The 27,110-nt window shown below is 42.3% G+C and overlaps 1 non-coding gene across 1 annotated transcript; it reads right to left on the bottom strand.

Annotated features, from left to right (window-relative positions):
• Window positions 1-10,965: 10,965 nt before the first annotated feature.
• Window positions 10,966-11,106, bottom strand: LOC116641444. The gene has a single exon (XR_004301168.1). It is a non-coding gene; the product is annotated as a U4 spliceosomal RNA (small nuclear RNA).
• Window positions 11,107-27,110: the final 16,004 nt, after the last annotated feature.

The raw sequence follows: 27,110 nt of genomic DNA, 5'->3' as shown, positions 1-27,110 counted from the left end.
GGTGGCTCAGTCGGTTGAGTGACTGCCTTCGGCTCAGGTCATGATCCCAGTTCTGGGATCGAGCCCCGCATCGGGCTCCCTGCTCAGCGGGAAGCCTGCTTCTCCCTCTCCCTCTGCCTGCCTCTCTGCCTACTTGTTCTCTCTCTCTCTCTGTCAAATAAACGAATAAAATCTTTAAAAAAAAAAGTTATTTTAATAAATTCTTAAAGTTTTTTTCCTGATTATCCAAGTAACACATGTTCATTGTAGAAAGATCAGGAAGATAGAGATCGGTGTAAAAAGATAAGGTAATAATCATCCACAATGCCATCACTCACAGAAGCAACACTCAGGGGCATCTGGATGGCTCAGTCAGTTAAGCATCTGCCTTTGGCTTGGGTCATCATCTCAGGGTCCTGGGATCAATCCCCGTGGTAGGCTCCCTGCTCAGTGGGAAGTCTGTTTCTCCCTCTTCCTCTCCCTCTGCTCCTCCCCTGCTTGTGATCTCTCTCTCTTTCTCAGATAAATAAATAAAATCTTAAAAAAAAAAAAGAAACAACACTTAATGTTTTGACATTTTCTTGGTTCTTGTTTTTGTATATTTTATTCCTGAACCTGAGATCATATTCTTTCTGTAATTTTGTATTCTGCTTTCATAAACATTTAACTAGGTCATTTAAAAACTTTAAATAAGTATTATTTTTAAAGATGGATATATAGGGGCACCTGGCTGACTCAGTTGGTAGAGCATGTGATTCTTGATCTTGGGATTGTGAATTTGAGTCCCATGTTGGGTTAGAGATTACTTAAAAATAAAATCTTAAAAAATATATAAAAAATAAAGTGGATATATATATTTCTTCTTTTGATATACATGCTCTTTAAAAAATTAAATACTCTAGAATTATATTGAAACAAAAAGTCCTCCCAAATATCACCTCCTAAACTACTGTTAATGGGTATAGTTTATACTTCCCAGATACTTTTTTTTAAAACATTATTTATTTATTTATTTATTTGAGAGAGAGACAGACAGACAGCAAGCAAGGAGGAGAAGAAGAAGCAGGCTCTCAGCTGAGCAGGGAGCCCAATGCGGGACTCGATCCCAGGACCCTGGGATCATGACTGGAGCTGAAGGCAGATGCCCAACCGACTGAGCCACCCAGGTGTCCCTATTTCCCAGATACTTTTCTATGTATTAATAAGATTAAGTAGATAATGCTTATAAATAGATATTTTGAAGTGTTCTGTGATTTATTTTACTTAAATATCACTATCATGAACATTTTCTATTTCCATTGTTTCCTCATCCTTTAAAAAATAGAATTTTTTTTCTGATTACAAAAGTAATAAATTTTTTAAAAAGTATTATTTTTAATGACTGTGTAATATTCCCTCATATAGACACCATTATTTATTTAATAGTTAACATGTTATTTCCACTATTTTGTTATTATGAACAATCCTGTGAGAATTACCTTGGTAATTTCCCTCCTGTATTTCTGATTATTTTCTTTGGTGCATGGATATTAGAATTTTCATGTCAGGCCTTTTTTTAAAATTCATTCATTTTAAAGATTTTATTTTATTTTATTTTTAATTTTATTATGTTATGTTAGTCACCATACAATACATCATTAGTTTTTGATGTAGTGATCCACGATCCATTGTTTTTGTATAACACCAAGTGCTCCATGCAGTACGTGCCCTCCTTAATACCCATCACCGGGCTAACCCATCCCTCCTCCCCCCGCCCCCAAACCCTGTTTGTTTCTCAGAGTCCATAGTCTCTCATGGTTCATCTCTCCCTCCAATTCCCTCCCCCCGATTTTTCCCTTCCTTCTCCTAGTGTCCTCCATGCTATTCCTTATGTTCCACAAATAAGTGAAACCATATGATAATTGGCTTTCTCTGCTTGACATATTTCACTTAGCATAATCTCCTCCAGTCCCATCCACGTTGATGTAAAAGTTGGGTATTCATCCTTTCTGATGGCTCAGTAATGTTCCATTGTATAGATGGACCACATCTTCTTTATCCATTCATCTGTTGAAGGGCATCTCGGCTCTTTCCACAGTTTGGCTATTGTGGACATTGCTGCTATGAACATTGGGGTGCACATGGCCCTTCTTTTCACTACATCTGTGTCTTTGGGGTAAATACCCAGTAGTGCGATTGCTGGGTCATAGGGTAGCTCTATTTTTAAATTTTTGAGGAACCTCCACACTGTTTTCCAAAGCGGCTGTACCAACTTGCATTCCCACCAACAGTGTAAGAGGGTTCCCCTTTCTCCACAACCTCTCCAACATTTGTTGTTTCTTGCCCTGTCCATTTTTGCCATTCTAACTGGTTTAAAGTGGTATCTCAATGTGGTTTTGATTTGAATTTCCCTGATGGCTAATGATGATGAACATTTTTTCATGTGTCTGTTAGCCATTTGTATGTCTTCTTCAGAGAAGTGTCTTTTCATATCTTCTGCCCACTTTTTGACTTGATTATTTGTTTTATGGGTGTTGAGGTTGAGAAGTTCTTTATAGACCTTGGATACCAGCCCTTTATCTGTAGTGTCATTTGCAAATATCTTCTCCCATTCTGTGGGTTGCCTCTTTGTTTTGTTGACTGTTTCCTTTGCTGTGCAGAAACTTTTTATCTTGATGAAGTCCCAAAAGTTCATTTTTGCTTTTGTTTCACTAGCTTTTGGAGATGTATCTTGAAAGAAGTATGCTCTCCTCTAGGATTTTGATGGATTCCTGTCTCACATTGAGGTCTTTCATCCACTTTGAGTTTATCTTTGTGAATGGTGTTAGAGAATGGTCGAGTTTCATTCTTCTGCATGTGGCTGTCCAATTTTCCCAGCACCATTTATTGAAGAGACTGTCTTTTTTCCATTGCATGTTTTTTCCTGCTTTGTCAAAGATTATTTGACCATAGAGTTGAGGGTCCATATCTGGGTTCTCTATTCTGTTCCATTGGTCTATATGTCTGTTTTTGTGCCAGTACCATGCTGTCTTGGTGATCACAGCTTTATAATATAGCTTGAAATCGGGCAACGTGATGCCCCCAGCTTTGTTTTTCTTTTTCAACCTTTCCTTGGCGATTCAGGGTCTTTTCTGATTCCATACAAATTTTAGGATGTTTGTTCCAGCACTTTGAAAAATGCCATTGGAATTTTGATCGGGATGGCATTGAAGGTATAGATTGCTCTGGGTAGCATAGACATTTTAACAATGTTTATTCTTCCGATCCATGAGCATGGAATATTTTTCCATCTTTTTGTGTCTTCTTCAATTTCTTTCATGAGTGTTCTGTAGTTCCTAGAGTATAGATCCTTTACCTCTTCGGTTAGGTTTATTCCGAGGTATCTTATGGTTCTTGGTGCTATTGTAAATGGAATCATTTCTCTAATTTCTTTTTCTACAGTTGCATTGTTAGTGTATAAGAAAGCAACTGATTTCTGTGCATTGATTTTGTATCCTGCCACATTACTGAATTGCTGGATGAGTTCTAGTAATTTGGGGGTGGAGTCTTTTGGGTTTTCCACATAAAGTATCATGTCGTCTGCAAAAAGAGAGAGTTTGACTTCTTTGCCAATTTGAATACCTTTTATTGCTTTTTGTTGTCTGATTGCTGTTGCTAGGACTTCTAGTACTATGTTGAACAATAGTGGCGAGAGTGGGCATCCTTGACGTGTTCCTGATCTTAAGGGAAAGGCTCTCAGCTTTTCCCCATTGAGGATGATATTCACTGTGGGTTTTTCATAGATGGATTTTATGAGCTTGAGGAATGTTCTCTCTATCCCTATACTCTGAAGAGTTTTAATCAGGAAAGGATGTTGTATTTTGTCAAATGCTTTTTCTGCATCAATTGAGAGGACCATATGGTTCTTCTCCCTCCTCTTATTAATGTGTTCTATCACATTGATTGATTTGCGAATGTTGAACCACCCTTGCATCCCGGGGATAAATCCCACTTGGTCGTGGTGGATGATCCTTTTAATGTATTGTTGGATCCTATCAGCTAGGATTTTGTTGAGGATTTTGGAATCCATGTTCATCATGGATATTGGTCTGAAATTCTCCTTTTTGATGGGATCTTTGCCTGGTTTGGGGATTAAGGCAATGCTGGCCTCATAGAATGAGTTTGGAAGTTTTCCTTATGTTTCTATTTTTTGAAACAGCTTCAGTAGAATAGGTATTATTGCTTCTTCGAATGTTTGGTAGAATTCCCCAGGGAATCCATCAGGCCCTGGACTCTTGTTTTTTGGGAGGTTTTTGACCATTGCTTCAATCTCGTTACTGGTTATTGGCCTATTCAGGTTGTCAAGTTCTTCCTGTTTCAGTCTTGGCAGCTTATAGGTTTCCAGGAAGGCCTCCATTTCATCCAGATTGCTCAGTTTATTGGCATATAGTTGTTGATAATAATTTCTAATAATTGTTTCTATTTCCTTGGTGTTAGTCGTGATCTCTCCCCTTTCATTCATAATTTTATTAATTTGGGTCCTTTCTCTCTTCTTTTGGATAAGTCTGGCCAGTGGTTTATCGATCTTATTAATTCTTTCAAAGAACCAACTTCTAGTTTCGTTGATCTGATCTACTGTGTTTCTGGTTTCTAATTCATTGATTTCTGCTCTAATTTTAATTATTTCTCTTCTAATTCATGGCTTAGGCATCGTTTGTTGGTTTTTCTCTAATTCTTTAAGGTGTAGAGTTAGTTGGTGAATTTGGGATTTTTCTATTTTTTTGAGTGAGGCTTGGATGGCTATGTATTTCCCCCTTAGGACCGCCTTTGCAGTATCCCATAGGTTTTGGACCGATGTGTTTTCGTTCTCATTGATTTCCGTGAATTGTTTAAGTTCTTCTGTGATTTCCTGGTTGACCCAAACATTCTTGAGCAGAGTGGTCTTTAGCTTCCAAGTGTTTGAATTTCTGCCAAATTTTTTCTTGTGATTGAGTTCTAGTTTTAAAGCATTGTGATCTGAGAATATGCAGGGAATAATCTCAATCTTTTGGTATCGGTTGAGACCTGATTTATGACCCAGTATGTGGTCTATTCTGGAGAAAGTTCCATGCGCGCTGGAGAAGAATGAGTATTCTGTTGTTTTAGGGTGGAATGTTCTGTAAATATCTATGAGGTCCATCTGGTCCAATGTATCACTCAAAGCTCTTGTTTCCTTGTTGATTTTCTGCTTAGATGATCTGTCCTTTGCTGAGAGTGGAGTATTGAGGTCTCCTACAATTAACGTATTGTTATCAATATGACTCTTCATTTTGGTTAACAGTTGGCTTATGTAGATGGCTGCTCCCATGTTGGGGGCATAGATATTTACAACTGTTTGATCTTCTTGTTGGATAGACCCTTGAAGAATGATATAGTGTCCTTCTGTGTCTCTAATTACAGTCTTTAGTTTAAAATCTAATTTGTCTGGTATAAGAATTGCTACCCCAGCTTTCTTTTGAGGTCCGCTGGCATGGAGGATGGATCTCCATCCCTTCACTTTCAGTCTGGATGTATCTTTAGGTTCAAAATGAGTCTCTTGTAGGCAGCATATGGATGGGTCTTGTCTTTTTTTTTTTTTTTTTTTAAGTTTTATTTATTTGACAGAGAGAGACACAATGAGAGAAGGAACACAAGCAGGGGGAGTGGGAGAGGGAGAAGCAGGCTTCCTGCCGAGCAGGGAGTCCGATGCGGGGCTCGATCCCAGGACCCCGGGATCATGGCCTGAGCCGAAGACAGACGCTTAACAACTGAGCCACCCAAGCGCCCAGGATGGGTCCTGTCTTTTTATCCACTCTGCAACCCTGTGCCGTTTTATGGGAGCGTTTAGGCCATTCACGTTGAGAGTGATTATTGAAAGATATGAATTAATTGTCATCACGTTGCCTGTGAAGACGTTGTTTTTATAGATTGTCCCTGTAAATTTCTGTTGTATATCACTCTTGGGGTCTTTCTCCTTTTATAGAATCCCCCTTAATATTTCTTGCAGGGCCGGCTTAGTGGTCACATATTCTTTCAGTTTCTGCCGGTCGTGGAAGCTCTGCATCTCTCCATCCATTCTAAACGACAGCCTTGCCAGATAAAGTATTCTTGGCTGTATGTTCTTCTCATTTAGTACCCTGAATATGTCTTGCCAGGCCTTTCTGGCTTGCCAGGTCTCTGTGGATAGGTCTGACGTTATTCTGATGTTCCTCCCTCTGTACGTAAGGAATCTCTTCCCCCTAACTGCCCTTAAGATGGTTTCCTTGGTTCTAAGATTTGCAAGTTTTACTATTACATGCCAGGGTGTGTTGGCCTATTTTCCTTGATCTTGGGAGGGGTCCTCTCTGCCTCTAGGACGCGAATGATTGTTTCATTCCCCAGATTAGGGAAGTTCTCAGCTACGATTTGATCAAATACATCTTCTAGTCCTCTCTCTCTCTCCACTCCCTCCGGGATTCCTATTATTCTGACATTGGAATGCTTCATGGTGTCACTTATTTCTCTGATTTTATTTTCATGGATTCTGAGTTGTTTTTCCCTGGCCTCCTCTTTTCCCTTTTTATCTATTATATTGTCTTCCAGGTCGCTTATTCACTCTTCTGCCTCACTTACCCTAGCTATTAGATTATCTAGATTGGATTGGATCTCATTGATAGCATTTTTAAGTTCTGCCAATTCAGCTTTCATTTCTGCCCTTAGAGACTCTATGTTGCCATTAATTGATTTCTCCATTCTAGCCATTGTCTTCACAATTGCTAGCCTGAATTCCATCTCCGACATCTTGGTTATATCTGCATCCATTTGTAAATCTGCAGCATAAGTCATAATCTCTGAGTCTTTTCTATTTTGGGGGCTCCTCCTCCTAAATTTTCTGTTGATGGGTGTTTGAGGGAATGTACAGAGTCCAAATTATTGACCAGAACCCAAGCAAGACGCACCTGTTTTCTTGGGACCTTAGTGTTGCTGGCCTCTTGTTTTCCCAGCCTGTCTTCTGGGGGAGGGGCCTGCCGCGCTGTTACTCAGGCAACCCTGTTTGGGCGGAGTTGCCCTGCGCCCCTGTGGCGGGGGATGGGCTCAGCGGGAAACAGTTTTGGGGGCTTTTGTTCTCTGGTGGCTTTCCCTGGCCGCTTTCCGCGTCTCTTCTGTGAGTCAGAGCAGAAGAGACCATTTCCAACCCTCTGCCTCAGAGTAGAGAGACCTCAGTCTGTTCTTCAGTGAGCTTCCAGGCCACACCATCTCCGCTTCCGTCCGGGCTGCTATAAACTGCAGCGTCCTGGGTTGTGCGCCCCTCCGCAGCGCCCCCAGTCCTGCCTCCAGGTGGGGGCACGTCTCTGCCCTTTGTGCTTCTAAAACCACCAGCCGCTCCCAGTTCGCGCACCCACGACCCCGCGGGTCTGGTTTTCCACCCCGGGGGCTGCCCTAAAGTCCTTCCCCTGCCGCTACCGGTCTGCGAGTCTGTGCCCGTCCGCAGCGCGCGAGGCTGTCACTCACCGGCGGTGTAGGATCCCCACAGCCAGGCACCCTCCCGCTGCCGTTTATCCTCCGATATCTGCCCGTGGAATCATGGCTCCCTGCTTCCTACCTCAAAACCAACCGCCTGCAATATTCTGTTTGTAGAGATCCAGATCTTCTTACATCTCAGGCTGATTTCGTGGGTGCTCAAAGTGGTCTGGTAGATATCCAGCTCAATTCCAGGGACCAGTTGAAATAGGGTCCCCTACTCCTCCGCCATCTTTCCTTCCAAATCATGTCAGCCTTTAATAACTATATAATACCTATTTGTATTTGCTTTTCCCCTCACAATTTGAAGCATTGAAGAAATAGTAATTTTTTATTCAATTGTTTTTCTTTTTTTCGTATTTATTTATTTGACACAGAGAGAGAGAGAGACAGCGAGAGAGGGAACACAAGCATGTGGAGTGGGAGAGGGAGAAGCAGGCTTCCCGCGGAGCAGGGAGCCCGATGCGTGGCTTGATCCCAGGACCATGGGATCGTGACCTGAGCTGAAGGCAGACGCTTAATGACTGAGCCACCCAGGCGCCCCTAGTTATGTACATCTATCCTTTTCAAATATGTTTTTCATTTCTAATGAACACGTATTCAAAGTTATATAAGTTTGTCCATATTTTTAATCTTCTAAAGGAATTTCAAAATGCATTTACCCTATTCAGTATAGCCCCCTCTTCATCATTCTGAGGCAGCTTAAGTCAGTCATTTTTTTACTTGTATATTTTCACTTTATACTATGAAGAATTCTATTTTTTTCATTATTTTTTTACTATGAAGAATCTTAAATGCACAGGAAGGTTGAAAGAATAGTATACTGAACACCTCCATACTCACCACCTAGATTCAGCAATTTATATTTTATACATACACACACATAATTTTTTTCTCAATCATTTGAAACTGAAGGGCAGACATTGTAATACTTCATTCCTAAGTACTTCAGTAGGTATCTCGTAAGAATAAGACTGTTTCCATGCATAACCACAATGTCATTATCACATTTAAGACAACGAATAATGATCTCTTCTATCATCTAATATCTAGTCCATATTCAAATTTCCTCAATTGTTCCCAAAGTATTATATCCAATAGTTCTATTTGCAACCAAGATCCAATTAAGGTTTGTATCTTGCATTTGTTAATTTGTCTTTTCAATCTCTTTTATTTATTTATGTATTTATTTATTTATTTAATATTTTATTTATTTATTTGTCAGAGAGAGAGAGAATTAGCAGGGAGAGAGGCAGGCAGAGGGAGAGGGAGAAGCAGGCTCCCTGCTGAGCAAGGAGCCCAATGTGGGACTCGATCCCAGGACCCTGGGATCAGGACCTGAGCTGAAGGAAGATGCCTAACTGACTGAGCCACCCAGGCATCCCTGAATCTCTTTTAAACTAGAAGAGCATCTTGACGTTTTTAACCATGACATTGACAGTGATTGGGATGATTGTCTTTATTCCACAGTCTGGGTTTGTCTGATTGTTTCCTCGTGGTGTCATATAGATTGTTTATCCCCTGGACTTCCCATACACTGTGCCCTGAGTCTAAGAGTGAGGTAGATTCAGGTTAAACCTAAAATGGGGGAAATATTTCACCATTCACTCCTATCAACTTTGATCCATTAGACATTCTCTTATATTTAAAAATATGTTCCATGTGGCATGGTAGACGAGATCTGCTTTGTAATCAGAAAGGTTTTACAGCAGGAGACCTTGGGAAAATGACTGAACTTCTTTGGGCCTTAGTCTCCCCATATGTGAAAAGGGAAGTGGTAGACATTCATAAATGTTTGCTCTCTTCCCCTAGTCTGTCGGTTCTTCGGGATCTCGCAAAGCACCACCAGGATAGATATCTCAGGCGCACCTGAAGAGCTCACATTTCCTAAGTAAGACAACAGCAGCAAGACGGCCATCATTTCTGTGGAGACAATATCATCATAATGCACTATTAGCTACTGTGATCTTCCATCATTTCCTTCCTGGAGAGTTACGACTGTGGCATTGAGGATTTAAGACCTACAGCCCGAACATTACTTACTACAAATCTCTCACAAAGCTGCTGCAATAAATCTCGTAGAGGAAAGTCATTGCATAAAAAAATCCCCAACTCCAGGGAGTGGGCCATTTATTTTCCTAGGAAAGAAGGACTGTGATGAGAGAGACTCCATGCTCCTTTAACTCCATGGAACAGAACCCAACAAAGCATTCATCATAGTAAGTTGAGTGATGAGCCCAGTGAGAAAAGCTGGGGAAGGAGGTTGGTAGGGGAAGTGCCCCCACCCAAGGCCTGCTCAGGGATCCCCCCCTCCCCCACCATCTGGGGATCAGCTCTGCATAGAACCAGCACAACTGAAGATATAGTTCCTGAAGTCCAACTACCTTTACCCGATATGAAGCCAGCAGTCTAAACTTGGGCCCAATCTATTCCACAGATTTATTTAGTCTGCATAGTGTTTAAAAATGTTTTTTATTTGGAGCCCAGCATTTAAAATTTGAAAATGTCACAGAGAAGGATAAAATCCAGATTTCTGGCATCTCTAAACAAATTGGAATATCCAACCACAGTGGATGAGGGCCCTGCATTCCTGCCCCCTGTAGGCAGTGTGAGTAGGCACCTGTTTGCCAGGCCGCTTCACCTTCTACCTTATCTGCTTTGCAAGCGATGGAGTTTGCACTCCCCATACTAATCTGTTGCCCTGGGGTCCATTCTCTCACCTTCTACTCCCACCGCTGTCCTTGTATCAAAGTGTAGCCCTTAAATACAAAATACATGGGGCGCCTGGGTGGCTCAGTCCGTTGGGCGTCTGCCTTCGGCTCGGGTCCTAATCCCAGCATCCTGGGATTGAGCCCTGCAGCGGGCTCCCTCCTCAGCCAGGAGCCTGCTTCTCCCTCTCCCTGTGCCCCTCCACCCTGCTCGTGCTCTCTCTCACTCTCTTGCTCTCTCTTTCTCAAATAAATAAATAAAATCTTAAAGAAAAAAGAAAATACAGCTGATTGATCCTTCTTCAATCATGATCTTGTACACAATCCGGAGATATTTCTAACATGGCAGGGAGACAGCCTAGAGTAAAGCAGAGAGCATAGGCTTTGCTGACAGGCAGACTTCAGCTCAGATGTCATCTCTCCCTTACCCTGGGATGTTATCTAACTCGCTAAGTTCCTCTTGAAACTTTGCTCAAGTTTGCTCATAGCAAAACAGCTATACTAGGGTCTCCCACTTTGGGAGACACCTTGGATGTGTCATCTTCTCCCATATTCTGTGACCTCATGCTCTCTTGGTTCAGTCCTTTCCATGGCTTCTTTGCTTCATATTTTCTGTCTTCTTTGAAGGCACCCCTTCCTGCGACATTCCATAGATGTCAGTGTTCCTCAGCGTTCTGTCTTTGACATGGATCCCTGCTACTCTCACCTTTTCTCAATCTAATGGTGGTACAGACACACAAATTGATAAGCAGATTACAGCACAATATGATTTTGTTTGCCTTTTTTTTTTTTTAAAATTCAGTCTCCATAGAGACTGTCAAAAATTGTCAATGCCCGCTGTATTTCGAGTCGTCACGGTGGGGTATTGGGAACATTTTTCAATTAGCAATAATCGCGCCTTGGATAAACCTCATTGGCTACAATACTGCCACTGTGCAAAGCTTGTTTTACTTTTTTTCCTTCTTTAAAGTTTTATTTACTTAAGTAACCTCTACACCCCAGGTGGGGCTCAAACTCACGACCCCAGGATCAAGAGTCACACGCTTTTCCGGCTGAGCCAGCCAGGTGCCCCGTTTTGCCTTTTTTTTTTTTTCCATTTATAATTACATAAACTTTTATTCTTTGCTGAGCACATTCTTCAAAGGGAACATTTAATGGCTGCACAATATTCCATTGTGTGAATAAATGATAATTCACTTAATCATTCCTCTAACATTGGCCAGTTAGGTTGTTCTAATTTTGAAAGGTGAGAAAGCCAAGAATGTGTTCTTATATGTGACATCTTGCTTTGGGATTATTTCTCAGTCTTATGTTTTTTTTCCCCACTACCTCCCTTTTGGACTTCTGTTCTTCTCTCCTCTTTCTCCTCATCAGGGCCGTCATGTTTCCAGAAGTTTGAAGTGTTTTCTTTGGTGTCCACCTGAAGGAGAGAGCATGATGTCAATAAAGAAAATAGTCCTATCTGTTGACAATTTACTTGGCAGAAAAAGCCTACGTAAGCCCAGTGTCCATTTGGAACTGAGGAGCACCAGCTTATGTGTAGCTCTTCTCAAGGTGGGTTTAAAAAGATGAATGTCTAGGAGCTTTACAAGTATGTGACATCCAGGTGGGGCAATGTCTGTGAAAGTGGGGATAGGTTTTCTTTGCTCATCTGGCAAGTCCTGGCACAGAGTTAGAGAAAACAGCATCTAGAGTAAGGAAGAAGTCCCCATCCAGCTGAGAGAAAATGTTAATTTGGAAGTAAAGGAGGCAGTGTTGGATCAGTTAATGAATTTTAAGTGCCCACTCCATGCCAGGTGTATTGAGCACACTGTGCCATTGGTCCAGGACTGGCTGGCTGCTGAATGGAAGCGCACTGATAAAAGTGAGAAATACAAAGTCAGGTTTGATAGGGAAGTAGGATGTAGCCTCAACCGTAGGAAAGGCTGCCAAAAAGGAAGCAGTGGGTAACTGGCTTTTTTGTGACAATTGGGCTGTTGGTAACTCGGTTGACTAGCTGGATGGCTCTCCTGAGACTCTACCTCTCCTGATGGAGCGATGTCCCACCCAGGGTCACTAGGGTAAATGAATGAAGACAAACAACAATCTTACACGAAGTGTTTTTGGAGACTTTATTGTCCATTGCGAAGCCAGCTAGCAGCACAGAAGTAGGCAATGAAATGTTTCAAGGTCAACTCAAAGTAATAAGCCTTTTACTCACAAAGTTTTTATGGGTTAATTCCTTTCTCCTCTTTGTAATATCTTCTTTCACTCGCCACCAAATTTAGCATCCCCTTCCTGTTGTAGATTAACAACTGTATCCTGTAAGTGGGACTATTACCAAAAGAGGCAGAAAGAGGAGCATTTGCTATTTTTCTTTGAAAAGCCCATTTACAGGCTCTTTCTCTCATGATTGCATCTCAAGAAGTCAGTAGTGAGATCTGGCCTCTCCTGACATCTTGGAACCAATGATACTTCTTAAATGCATATGATTCTTTACCAAATTTGAACAGCAGAACCCCATAAATTTTATTAAGTAAGAGAGAAGTAAAGCTTCCTAACTGGTTAACAAAATGGGCTGTAAAAAAATGTCTCCGGCCAAGAAAGAGCACAGACCTGCCTTCAGCTGCTTCTATTCTTTAAAATTAAAAATGTAGCATGTTCGAGATGCCTGGGTGGCCCTGGGTAGTTAAATGTCTGACTGTTGGTTTTGGCTCAGCTCATGATTGCAGGGTCGTGAAATAGAGCCTTGCGTCGGGCTCCCCGCTGAGCAGGGAGCCTGCTTAAGATTCTCTCTCTCCCTCTTGCTCTGCCCCCCCAACCCCCCCATAAATCAATCAATCAATCAATCAATCAATCAGTAAAATGCAGCATGTTAGGGAAAGTACAAGGAAGGCAGAGTTTCTTGTCTGTCTTATAGGCTGGGACAGTACAACTAAGCTCATTTTTGCTTGGGTGTCCTCCTTTTAAGCCTGAGGAAAATCTGTGGGTCTGTTACAAAGGCAATAGACAGTGGAGGGGGGATTAAGCCTATTTTTGCATTTAGAAGTCCTATTTCTGCATTTTGAAAAGGTTCATTTTTTTCCCAGGAGAGCTTGGAAAAGAGAATAAAGAACAGCTTTCAAGGGGTCTAGACCAGAGAAGAAAAGTTCTAGAGTCAGGAGGGTTTTGTTTTGTTTTAAGACTTGGAAAGATTTCAGTGTGCTGATGAATTGAACACAGTCCCAACTATCCCATCACAGAGAATGAAACTCTGATCTGAAGTCAGATTTTAGGAACACCCAGTGAAGTTTGTCAACCTAGCAAAATCCCCATTCAGTTGCTCCCTTGAGCTCTTCAAAAGCACTCTGCATCGTATCCTTTTCTTTTCCTTGGCTGACGTGGCTGTAGCACGATAGAGCTCACCAGCCAATGTTTATGGCTCCCCTGTTATATGCCTGGTTTCCTGGATCACTCCCTCCAGCCAGCCATACCCACCCTTGCCTCCTCTCTCTGACTGTGAAAGCAATCCACTGCTGACCTACAGAGCCGTGGGCTCACGAATGCGTGCTGTTTTAAGCTGCTGAGTTTGTGGTACTTTCTTCCACAGCAACAGAAAACGAATACACCTACCTTCCTCTTTTATTCCCCAGGAAAACCCTAAGAGAAGACCCATTGCTCAGCCATACCCGCTTGGAAAAAAGGGCATCTCTAGAACCGAGCCGCCACACTGCCCTCTGGTGTAGAGCTCCGAGAAAACAGGCGTGTGTAAGCGCAACTCCCTTTCTGAGAAAGAATCTGGTTGTCACAATCCCGATGAATGAAACTGGAACTATGGATGCCAACCTAGCACAGGAGTCTCTCCTCTTCAGAGTAAAGCAGATCCGACAGAACAGTTCTGCCACTTCCAAAGTTCCCTAAAAGGTGCAGTGAGAAAACTACTGCACACAGTAACACAGCATGAACAATAATAGGGTAAGAAAAAGGACAGCTTTTCAGACTGTCCTCTTCCCCTGCCCAGTCCGTGGTCCAGAGAGTTATGCCAGGGGCCTTCTCAGCCCTGCCCAGCAGCCTGCTCCCCGGGGTTCCAGGCCCCACGGGTGCTGTTGGACTCCACCATCCAAACAGAAGCCCCTGGGGGAAAGAAGCGTGGCTGTCTCCTTAGCTAATCACCTGCCAAAGGAGCTCAGGCTCATTCTAAGTGAAGACCGTCCTCCTTCCCTCCACACCCCCTCTGGCTTTGCTCTTCTCTGTAAGCCCAGCGAACTCAACCTCATTTTGCACACCAGCCTTCCCTCTTGGTAGACCAAGAAACTCAGAGACTGGGAGGGCACTTATTTTGGGAACTGCTGAGCATTTAGTCAGCTTTGCGCTGGGGGGGGCCCTGTACCTGGCACTGCTAGAATGTTTCAAGAAGGTGCAAAGGACCTAGTTTCCAGGCAAATTAGAGTGCATTTCCTCCCCAGCTTCACTCAAGTGCATTTTGATAATCCTTAAGCCAAGGTGGAGGGAACTGGGTGCTTTTGCATTTTACCTTCATAACAATCTTGTGATGTGGATAACAGTATCATCATTTTATGGATGACACTTAGAAAGTTAAATGACTTAGCCAAGGTCACAGTCAATAAACTGTGGAATTGGGATTCAATTTAATCTTTTTAAAAAGTCCTTAGTGGTAGTATGATTTATTTTTAAATAAACTTTTTATTTCAGAACAGTTTTAGATTTACGGAAACATTATGCAGATAATACAGAGTTCCCATATACCCCACGCCAGTTTCCCTTATTATTAATATCATCCATTAGTATGGTACATTTGTCACAATTAATAAACCAACAGTGATACGTTATTGTTAACTGAAATCCATGCTTTGTTCAGATTTCCTCATTTTTTCCCCCTTTCTAGGATCCCATCCAGGACACCACATTACATTCAGTAGTTAGGTCTCCCTAAATTCCTCTTGGCTGGGGCAGTTTCTCAGACTCTTCTTATTTTTGATGATCTTTAAAATTTTGAGGACTACAGGTCAGGCATTTTACAGAATGTCTCTCCGTTAGGAATTGTTTGAGGTTTTCTCAAGGTTAGACAGGGGTTATGTGTTTTCGGAAGACCATAGGAATTCAGTGGCATTTTCATTACATTGTATCAAGGGCGAATATTATCACTGTTGATATTCACCCAGATCACCTGGCTGAGTTAGTGTTTGCCACATTTCTTCATTGTAAAGTTACTCTTTCTTCCTTCTTTTCATAGGGTACTCTTTGGAAGAAAGTCATGTGCAGTCCACTCTTACAGAGGAGGAGAGATCTGCTACGGAGGAGGAGAGATCTGCTCCTCCTCCTTGACGGTGGAGTATTTACATAAATTATTTGGGATTCTTCTGCACAGGAGGTTTGTCACTTCTCATTCATTTACTCAGTCATGTATTTATATCAGAATGAACTCATGGGTATTTATTTGTATCTCGGGTTATTATCCAATACTACTTTATTAACTGAATTTTCATCTCCTGTTTTTTACAATACATTGCTTGTGGTCTTGATTCAATACCATGGAGGTGATATTTGGCCAGGACCTAAGGTCCCATACACTGGAATCCTTTCCTACCTGGTTCCTCCCTTTGAGGCTCCCAAGGGACATAAATGCCAGAGGACAAGGCCAGGCAGAGGAATTCTCATTATCCTGGATTGCTCTCTGGCCTCTGTCAAAGTATAAATTTCAAAAAGTCGAAAACATAACTCTCTCAAAAATATAGACTAAACACATGTCAAAGATTTTATTTAACTCATTAATTAATGAGGGAACCGATAAGATTAGAAACAGGATACTTGCGGGCAATTTTAAAAAACTTCATAATAAGGTCACTGTGAGATACAAAAGTGATTTACTGCCCAGGCAATAAAACTACAACCTTTGGGGTTACCTGATCTACTGGTCAGAAATCATTTGCATCTCTATTAGTCACACATCTACATGCAATGTCACTGAGTCCCAGCCTCAATTAATACTAAATAGCAAAGTCATAGAATAGTACCTTCTCATGAGAAATTACATAATTCTTTTTTTTTTTAAGATTTTATTTATTTTTTTGAGAAAAAGAGCAAGCAAGAGAGAGCATGAGCGGGAGGAGGGAGAAACAGACTCCCCTGCTGAGCAGAGAGTCTGATGTGGGGCTTGATCCCAGGACCCTGGGATCATGACCTGAGCCAAAGGCAGGTGCTTAACCGACCCAGCCACCCAGGCACCCTGAGAAATTACATAATTCTTGAATGGGCCTGTTAAACTTCGGTTTGGCATGATATTGAAAGGACAGGTTGTGCTCTCTTGAACTTACCATGTTTTGGATAATTTTTCTTAACTTATAGCCCAATGTCATTTCCTGTGGAATTGTGAGAAAGCATTTTGGCTTCCCCATAGGCTTCACTCTAGTTCTACTCCAGGAAACAGAAGGTCCTTTCTAGGGGGAATGTAGCCTCAGGCCTCTCGGGAGACTGAAGGTTGCAAAGAGGCTTAGCACTTTAGTTAACTTCCCACTCACACCAAAGCACCACTTCCTGGCACTGTAGTCCAGGAAATATAAAGCCTGATCAGTGACTATTGAAGGGATTCAGAACAAGTTTCCTCAAAATGTGCCTCTTCGGCATATGGATTATGTTGAGCTGAAGGCAATCAAGACTGGCAGATTCAAGGAAAACTTGAACCTCTCCTTGAAGTGCCTCAAATAATCTAGATAGAAGGGCTGGTCCAGGAAGAGAACTATTATAAGAGACAACTACGGAAGCATATGGACTAGGTGTGGTTAACTGTTGGGGGGGAGAGGGGGGAGGGTGCGGGGAGCTCTGCAGGGCCTAGAGGTTAAATTCCTCTCTGTGTCCCATTGTCTCTGCAGGGCAAGGCAAATATTTGTTTACCAAACATTTGCTCTTCCCATCATCTGGTGAGCTGTCTTCCTCCCCTTTGAAGTCCTAGAGATTTCCTTTAGCTCAGAAAGGCATGTAAACCTCAGCGGCCTGACTGCCTGTGGGTGTCATATTCTTAAGGGCCCCATTTGTGTGTATGCGTTTCCCCTGTTAATATGTCCTATGTTAACTTGATTATTAGACCAGCCAAAGAACCGAGAAGGGTAGAGGCAAAATTTTTCCTCCCAAGAAGGTCAATACCCTTTTCTTTGATTGTGGGGGCATTATGAGGCTTGACAGAGTGGCCAGAACCTTGATTTCTCTCTAAGAAGTGAAATACTCTACATGGCTTCCAAATTTTAACATTACATAATAGTACTAATTTTTATTTAATGTCCTTTAACTGAGTGGTGAGGTGGAACTATATATTTGTATAGTTTTGCATTCTTCACAGCATCTGGTATTAGATCTCGCATATTGCAGGCACTTTGTAAACGGCAGCTGCGTGACTAAGGGGGTATTTTGACTTGGGGGTTTTGGTGAAAAACACTTTCAGGAGAAAGTGTTTTGAGAAGCTTACACCAGTGACTTGCTATTTGGGAGGCCATGCTGTGAGGGGATGTCTTGAGGACACAGTATTCCGGAAGAAGCTTCCAAAAGCACAAGAAAGCCTTTTATTTTTCAAAATGTGACCCAGATGGCAATACCAAATAATAATAATTATGATGATACGATTTTTTTTTTTTTAAAGAGCCCAGGCCTGTCAACATCTGGCTTTAGATTATAAATTGGCTCATTATCAGGAAAGAATATTTATTGAAACATAGCAATGATCAATGACTCAACATAAGTGTGTTGTAAAAATCGGGCAGTTATTTGTACATGTGGTATTTGGTGCATAGCTTTGCAATAGGGATAATTTTGTTCCAAGATGAGCACCAGGGACAGGAAATTGGACCTTAGGGTCCTGGTCTGATCATCTGGAATATAGGGCTAATTGGGATGCCTCCTTTGGAGATCTGCTTCATTAAGGTTTGGCTGAGAGCTCAGAAAGCTTTGAATCAAAGACTCCTCAGCACTGTGCATAGCCTTCTTATTTAAGTGAAAACCTCAAAGCGTTTAGGCCCTTTTACTTGTTTTTCAAGGCTCTCTGTTTTTCTGTGACATTAAGGCTTTCCTAGGAATTTGCCTAGATTCAGCTCACTGTCCCTTTACTTCCATCTTCAAAAACATCTTAAATATTATTTAACATAGAATATACTGAAAGATTTAGATATCTCCATGGTCACAAATGAGACAAGAGAATGCACCAGAAGACCAGCTGAAGCAGTGCTTGCTACAACAAGCAGCCTGGTGGAAAGAACACAGGCTTTAGTGCCAGATGGCTCTAAAGTGCAATCAGGAACTTCAAACATAGTAGACGTGTGACCTTGGACATCTTTTAGTATTACTGGGTTTCTGTTTCCTCATCAAGAAGAATGGGAATGCTACCTGCTTTGTAGTATGGCTTTAAGAATTAGAAATTATATTTGTATAGTTGTTGGAGCATAGCAGATACTTAGTAAATGATAACAATTATTATCATCCCTCCTCAAACACCAACAAATAAGAAGCCTGGTGGGGAGATATGGAAGTTTGGAAATTCTTTCCATCAGGGTGTCCTGAGCTGGGAACGTGGATAGTAGAGATCTCTGATTATAAACATGATGGGAACATCAGTAGGCAGCTTTGAACTCTTCAGTTCCCTTGAACTTAACCAGCAGCGACCATATAGTAAATATGCCTAGCATGCTCAAAGCTGAAAAGAAAGCAGGCAATGGAATGAGAGAGAACCAGATAGATGGGACCGAAATAAATAGCATTCATTACCTTCAGCTAGGTGACAGATTATCCCAGCTCATAAGCCAGGAATTGAAGTTCAAAGAAGTAATTATAGAGTAGTGGTTAGGAGCTCAGACTCTGCAGCGAGACTGCCAGACACATTCTAAATGTGCTTCAGTTTCCTGACCCAAAAAGTGGGAAATAGTCAGCATAGGCTAGGTTATGCTGCAGTAACAAAGGACTCCCCCAATCTCAATGGTAGACAACAACAAATGTTTCCTTCTTATACCCACTACGTGGCCTTCATGAGCTGACTATGTCTCTGTTCCATGCCATCTTTACCTTCAGACCCAGGCTGACGGAGACATTGCTGGGCACTGCCGCTGGGCACTGCCAGTCATCATGACACAGTGAAAAGAACCCTGGCTTTTAAAGTCTCTTTGTAGAACTGACACATGGCACTTCTGCCCTTATTTCATTGGCCAAAGAAAATCATATAGATAGTCACTCCTTAGTCCAACAGGAGTTGGGGGGATGCTTAAGTCTGCTATGGGTAGGAGCACTACAGGAAGGTAAACTAAAATATTTGGTGAATAGAAATCTAATTTACCACAGATGAAGACAATAATAAAAGTTCTTACCCCGTGGGTTGCCCTGACAACTAAATCAGTTAATTTTATACATAAAGCACCTAGAAAAGTGAGTGGCGCCCATTAAGCATAATATGTGTTTGTGATTATTATTGCTGAACATCATCCAGTGGGGTAGTGACAGAGCTGAGATAGATCCCAAGTGTTGTAATTGAAAGGAAGAAAAAAATTGCGAGTACTGAGAACCACGGATTCACAACTAAGGACCAAACACATGTAAAAACCAATGTTAAGGCAGGTTTTCTTTGTCTTTTCTTTGTTTTTGTTTTTGGCTTAAACATCAGAAATTCATTTTTTCACCGTTCTGGAAATTGGAAGCCCAAGATTAAGTGGTCAGTAGGGTTGGTTTCTGGTGAGACTTTTCATCCTGACTGCCCTTTCCTCTGTCTATACATACCTGTGGTGCCTCTTCCTCTTCTTGTGAGGACATAGTCCTATTGGATTAGGCAAGGAGGTTTCTTTTTTTTTTTTCCTTTTAAGATTTTATTTTTAAGTAATCTCACATGGGGCTTGAACTCACAACTCTGAGATCAAGGGTTGCATTGAGATCAAGAGTCACATACTCTACTGATTGAGCCGCCCTGGCGGCCAGCGATCTTTTAAAAAGAGAGAAAGGCGCCGAGGGAGAAGAGACAAAGGGAAAAGTGAAGAAGGAGAAAGAAAGAAGTGAGTGAGAGAAAGAGGGAGAAATGAGGAGGGGAGAGACCCCAACCTACAAAAGCCAAAGGACAGAAAGCTTCAGGGAGACAGGAAGATGCAACAATTCATGAAACGTACTATGCAGTGATGACTGACTTGGTCAAACCCATTCTTCTCCCCAGACTAATGTTATTCTTGTAGGTTTGTTATACCTTTCACAAAAATGCTCATTTCCTTCAGCAGCGGGGACCCCTTCCATAGTCCTTTAGTAGTTCTCATCAACCTTGAGTCTACAGTTTGTGGGTTAGTCAGAGCACTCACTGAGGAAGGAAATTTCCTCTGGGTTCCAGCCTTAGAATGAGAGCATTCCTGAATCAGGTGCTCAGGGCTGGGCTGAAATCTAGGTGAAAGCTAGGCTTAGCTAGAGGCTGGAACACTCTATTCCCCAGGCTCCCACCTGTGACACAGTGTGAATTGGCAGAAGGTAGGGCTGTCCAGATCTGGGACAGGAGACTGTCTCTGAGTTTGCCAATAATAATAAGAGGTGACCTTCAAATTGTATGAACTATTGCCCAACGCTCTAGGAGGTGCTCACATCTAATAACTCATCACTTGTGGCTGTGTGATTATCACCTCCATTTTACAGGTGGAGAAACTGAGACACAGAGTAAAGTAACTTGCTCTTGCCGGGGCTCACAGTTGAAGTAAACAGCCGAGCTCACTCTGAATCCAGGCAATTTGCTCCAGAGTCCATGTTCTTGACGACTATAATCTGACATCTGTCTTTCTAACGCTTGCTTGGGGCACTTCTTCGATTTTTTTTTTTCTTCTTCTTTTTTGGTGGCCTAATAAAACACATGAGCCCTGATTTGGGATTCTGGACATACGAAATTTAGAACTTAGTTCGAGGGGCTCATTTTATTTCCCCTCCCAATAGTACAGATTCGTTGCTTATAAAATAACATGTTTATTGTATTTAGAAAATTGCTGTCAGTTGCCATTAGTACATTGGCTCCATTCGACATGAATTTGTCTCCAGAAACGTTAGCACCACAAACATTAAGAGCTTCCTTATAGCCTACTAGCGGAGTGTTGGTTGACCTCAGAAAAAGTCAGAGGTGTCTCCCTAGAGCCCTTGGACCCAAAGCAACTTGTCGTGTCCTCCAAGGTGTCAGTCTCCGCATCGATCGCCTGTTCTGGGCTCCCACCAGCAGCTTGCCTCCCTTGACTATCATTAGCTGTCGCAGGCTAATTTTCTTGCTGAGTCAGACAATCAGTCTTAATTGCTTGTTTCCACCTCCAGCTGTGTCTCTTCCTTGCGGGAGGAAAACCCTCTCTCTCAGGGCTTGGTGCCTGCCCAGGATGCCCTCGGATCAGATGCCCACGGTGGCAGTGCAGGCCACCTAGAGGATCTCCCACAACTTCTGAGCCCTTGGGTTCCCCATTTTCCTGGGCTGTACTGGAGGAAGATGAGGGTTTTGCTTGAGTGCTAAGCCTCTCCTAGTAGCCTGCCGCCCTACCCTCACTTTGTCTTCTTCTTATAGCTGGCCAGTGCCTCGTCCTCTGTGTGTCCCCCCAGACTGGCTTCCCATCTTCCTGCACTGCCCCCTGCCCTGGGAGGCTGACCTGTTTGGATCTCATCAGAGGGCTCTGCAGCAGGTGAGAAGCCTGAGCAGGAGACCTGGTTGAGGTCAGGATGTTTATTCCCCTGGCACCCTCCCTGTGGCATCTCCTCAGGTTCTTTCAGATGGAAGGTCAGAGCTCCTCTCAAGGGGGCCCTTTTCTCATGACTTTTTCGGAGTTCGGCTAAGCACTCCCTCCGTTGACATTAGGGGGTGTGATAGATTGCATTATTGGCCCCAGTTCCTTGTCCCTCCTGGTATCCATGCTCTTTGCCTGCATGAGACTTTGCAGTTGCTCCCATGAAAGGAGGGGCCTATTGCCCCTTGCCCTTGGGCTTGGCTCTCTGACTTGCTTTGGTTGACGAGTGGAACCAATCGTTGTTGCCATTTCCCAGCCCAGGCTTTCAGAAGCATCATGTGTTTCTGTGTGCCTTTTTTTGTGCCTCTGCCATCTTTACAAGAAGAGCTTCCCCTGGGTACTGCTGCCTCTTCGGTCTGGGCCCTAGAATGAACCCATGTGGAACAGACCAGATCTTGATCTGCAGAGAGGAGGCAAGCCCAGTGGACGCCAGCTTAAAGCAGAGACCCTGCTGAGCCAGCTGACCTGCCGCCCCCCCCCCCACACCCCTGAGAAATACATGCTTCTAGCTGCATTGTGATAAAGGGTGCTCACACCCCACTCTTACTAGCACCAGGGTTACTGCAATATTCTTTGTGCCTCCCCGACACCCTGCTCTTACACTATAAATACTCCCTTTATTAAACCCTTGGGGAACCATCCTAATTTGAGTGTCATCTGTTTCCTGTAGTGACACTGAATGAATGATACAGGCACAGGGCCCAGTTCTTCCCCGTCCCTCTCTCACATTGCCAGCACCACTTCTTTGTTTCCCACTTGCTGCTTGATATTCAACGGAAACTCTGGTCTTCAAAGCCACTAATGACATTTCATTTTATTCTTTTTAGATATTAATTTGTTTTTAATTTTTCAATGTTTTATTTGGAAAAAAAATTTCAAACATATACACAAGCAGAGATCTCATAATGAACACCGTTGGACCTGTGGCTCAGCTTTCACAATGATCAACATTTTGCCAATCTTATTTCCTCTCCTGTTTGTTTGTTGTTGTTGTTTTTATTCTAAATCTAATGACTTTTCAATTTTCAGGGGGAATCCAGACGTCTCGTCTTAGCTCTAGTCTTCTGTGGTCTCTCCCCAACATTAGCTACTGTTGCTCACCCTTTTTTCTCTGCCCTTGCTGTCTCTGAGTCTCCTTTTCCTCCTGTGACTGCTCTCTGTTTCCTGCTTTCAAATGTCAGTGCTTCTTTTTTTCCCCCTTTTTAAAAAAGATCTATTTATTTATTTTTGGGGGGGGAGGGGCAGAGGGAGAGAGAGTCTTAGGCAGACCCTGCGCTGAGGGCAGAGCCTGACCCAGGGCTCGAGATCATGACCCTAAGATCATGACCTGAGATCACAACCTGAACTGAAACCAAGAGTTGGCTGCTTAACCGACTGTGCCACCCAGGTGCCCCCCGAATGTCAGTGTTTCTGAGGGCCTTGTCCTTCACCCATTTTCCCTCCATGTTCCCTTCCTGAGATGTCTCACGTACACTTATGGCTTAATCTGTGAGCCTCTTCCATCCCTGGGCTATACTTTCTGTCTGCCTGTGAAGCACCTTCACTTGGATGTCTGTATGGACTTCACACTGAACATGTCCAGCCGAAAGCAAACTCAGTGACTTCTCCTTGAAACTTCTCCTTCTTCACTTCTTTTTCTGGGTTTCCTATCTCAGTTCAGGAGTTCCCTAGTGCCCAGTCACATGGCTAGGTATCTTCTACCTCTCTGACCCAGATCTGACTATTCTACTCCTGAATGGTCTTTCCTGTTCTTCTCTTGTTTCCTTCTCCACATCCTTGGTTCAGGCCCTCATCATGTCTCCCCTGGGATACTGTAGTGTTCCCTCTGACTAGTCTCTCAGTGTCATTCCTCTCCTCAGCGCTAACATCATTTCCCTAAATCATACACCTAATCAAGCTAACCTGAGCATTTTGGTGTGATAGTGAAGGCTCTTTACCACCTTGCCTTCTAATCTCACCTCCTATGCCCTGTCCTCCAAATATATGGCCCTGCTTATTGCCCCTATAATACACCACATGATTTCATGTAGTCTTTGCTCATGCTGATCACTGCTTTATTTTTTAAGGTAAAAAAAACGAGGTTCTGGTTCTCAAACACTAGTTTCAAAGTGCCCCTTCCACAGCCCTTTTGAGATTCTTCTTGGCATCTGAATTTGTTGTTCCTGCCAAAGGAAATAGTCAACATGGTATTTAATTTTTGAGCAGTCTCATTAGAGTTTCTCTTTTCAGAAGGGGCCCATTTGCCATGGCAATGAGTATTATCTCCATAGAAATAGTGTCAGTGTAAAGTTTCTGACTCTTCTGTAGGACTTTGAGTGCCCCCAAGGCAGGAATGGTGTGTTACTCATCTTTTTATATGTCCCCAATGCCTGGCATATAGGAAATACTCCGTAAGTGTTTGTTTGAATTGCATCTAAATTAGCATTGGGACCAGGAAGGAAGATCTGGAGAGGGCACAAATGTTGTCAGCCAATTGCAGAGAAAGCTGCCAAACATATAATCTATGAGCTGAGAAGCTGGGGTCACCCCATTCCCTGCAGCGAGGGCCTCCAAGCCTGTCAGATGTCAGTTGCATTTGCAAAGCTAGGAGTTCAGGTGGAAGGTTGGATTTTTCTTCATTAAACTTGTCATTCCCCAAGGTGGGGCTCTGACAGGAACCCAGTGAGATGTCAAGCTGAGACAGCTGTTGCCAAACCTGGTGGAGGCATTTCAGACAGCCGGGGACACAGCTGTTGCCTCAAACTTCACGTGCAACATCCTTCTCTTCTTTAAGGAGGTCAAAATACTTAACAATAAATAGCAAGAGTGAGGCAGTCATGGTATGATGATAGAGAGACATCATGTGGATTTGAGTCTCAACTCTGGTTCTCACTAGCTGTGTGGCTTTGAGCAAGTTATGTAACCCCTCTGAGCCTCATTTTCCTCATTCATAATACTGGTTGCTGTGAAGACTGAATAAGGTAATGCATATGGAAATGTTTTATAAACTGTAGATCACTATTTAAATATTAGGTAAAATTAGAATATATTAAAATTGTGTTTAGTCTTCATAACACACACATATCAAGTTGATACATATTTGCTCACTCTCTCTTATATGTCTGGCTCTTTGCTCTGAACTGTGATAGATGTAGAGGTTTATATAAGTCAGTTTCCTGACTTTAAGAAATTTACAGTCTAGTTGGGAGATGAGACCAATTTATTCCCTACTCCCCATGTTTCTATAGAGAAGAAGAAATTTCTACTCCACAACCAAGGTAGAACATTTCCATTTCTTTTCTCCTTCTTCTTAAGAGAGGAGGGGTGATTTATATGATTAGTGAGTTGGGCAAAGGGACTGAGCATGGTGTCTCAGCACGTTTTTTCTTTTCTCTTCCTGAATTAGTAGGTCACTGGGAAAGCATGCCTTTTCTCTTCATTGTCATGAAGTAAGCCTTGGATGGCACAGCTGTGGTTGTCCAGCTTATTCTGTGACTGGGTGAGTTAAGGTTAAGGTTAAGTTCTGGGGAGAGTATAGGAGGTGCATTGTATCTTGGCATTTAACACTGGCTCTTGTCCTCGATCCCATCCTAAGGTATTATTCCTTCCTTAAAACCTTCAACATCTAAATCTCCTCCCATTTTGGGGGAAGCACCTGCCACTTACCCACAGGGCTTGAACATAACTCAAGGATCAAGCTATCTCTCCAATTTTAGATTATTTAAATTAGACTAGTGCCTTAGGAATTCTGCAAGTCTCTTCTGGTAGGCTTGCCCCTCCAGAACAGTTCAGAATGCACTCCACATCTGATTCACTTGTATGTGTCCCATCAATGTGAGTTGTTAATGTGCTTCTTTATCTTTGGCCTTGAGCTCTGGTAGGCATGGTTTCCTTTTTGTTTATCCTACTTGGGGTTTGTTGAGACTTTTGGATCTGTGACTTAATGTTCTTCACCAAGTTTGGGAAATTTTTAGCCATTTTTAGCCATTTTCCGATGTTTTTTCTGCCTCGTATCAGTCAAGGTTCCATCAGAGAAACTGACCAGTAAGGTCTATAGTAGGATATGTGTCCAGGAGGATATATATGTGTATGTGTGTGTAAAAGGATTTATTGCAAGGAATTGGCTCACATGCTTGTGAGGACTGGCTTGGCCAATCTGAAATCTGCAAGATAGGCTGCCAGGAAAGGCAGGCTGGAAAGTCTGGGAGAGAAACTGATGTAGTCCATAGACAGAATGTCCTTTTCCTTGGAGAAATCTCAGCTCTGTTCTTTAGAAACATTTTTTCTTTTAATCTTTAATTTTTTTTTTTTTAAGGTAATCTCTACACCCAACATGGGGCTTCAACTCACGACCTCAAGATCAAGGGTCGCATGCTTTACCAACTGAACCAGCCAGGCACCCTTCAGCTCTGCTCTTAAGGCCTTTCAACAGACTGGATAAAACTCATCCAGATTATGCAGGATAATCTCCTTTATATAAAGTCAACTGATTATATATATTAATCACATCTAAAAAATATCTTTGCGGCAACACTAGATTAGCGTGTGGTTGAATAATGGTACAATTTTTAATAGTATAATATTTATATTAATACTACCCTTATTTAAATCTTTAAAAATCATTATACATATAAAATCCCACATGCAAATGCATGTGTCATTCAGAGAGTGGCAATGAAATGAATACTCATGTACTCACTATCCAGTTAAAGAAACAGAATATTAGTCATTTGAAGACCTGTGAGCCTTTTTTCAGTTGTTTTCCCCTCCCTGCTCTATGTAAAGTTTAAAATATGAAAAACAATACTATATATTGTTATGCATACAGTGATAACACCAACATACAGTGATTACCTCTGGGAAGGAAAAAAAATGGGATGGGATAGGCGCGCACAGGGTTTCAATTATATTTGGGAGGTTTTATTTTTTTATTTTTATTTATTTTTATTTTTTTTAATTGTTATGTTAGTCACCATACAATACATCGTTAGTTTTTGATGTAGTGTTCCATGATTCATTGTTTGCGTATAACACCCAGTGCTCCATTCAGTAGGTGCCCTCCTTAATACCCATCACCAGGCTAACCCATCCCCCCACCCCCCTCCCCTCTAGAACCCTCAGTTTGTTTCTCAGAGTCCATCGTCTCTCATGGTTCATCTCCCCCTCCAATTTCCCCCCCTTCATTTTTCCCTTCTTGCTAGCTTCTTCTTCTTCTTTTTTTTTTTTTTTTTAACATATA

This window comes from Phoca vitulina, unplaced genomic scaffold (assembly GCF_004348235.1).
Source record: "Phoca vitulina isolate PV1807 unplaced genomic scaffold, GSC_HSeal_1.0 scaffold21, whole genome shotgun sequence".
Taxonomy (NCBI): Eukaryota; Metazoa; Chordata; class Mammalia; order Carnivora; family Phocidae; genus Phoca; species Phoca vitulina.
The sequence above is the reverse complement of the archived record's forward strand: the minus strand, read 5'-3'. Positions and strand labels throughout refer to the sequence as shown.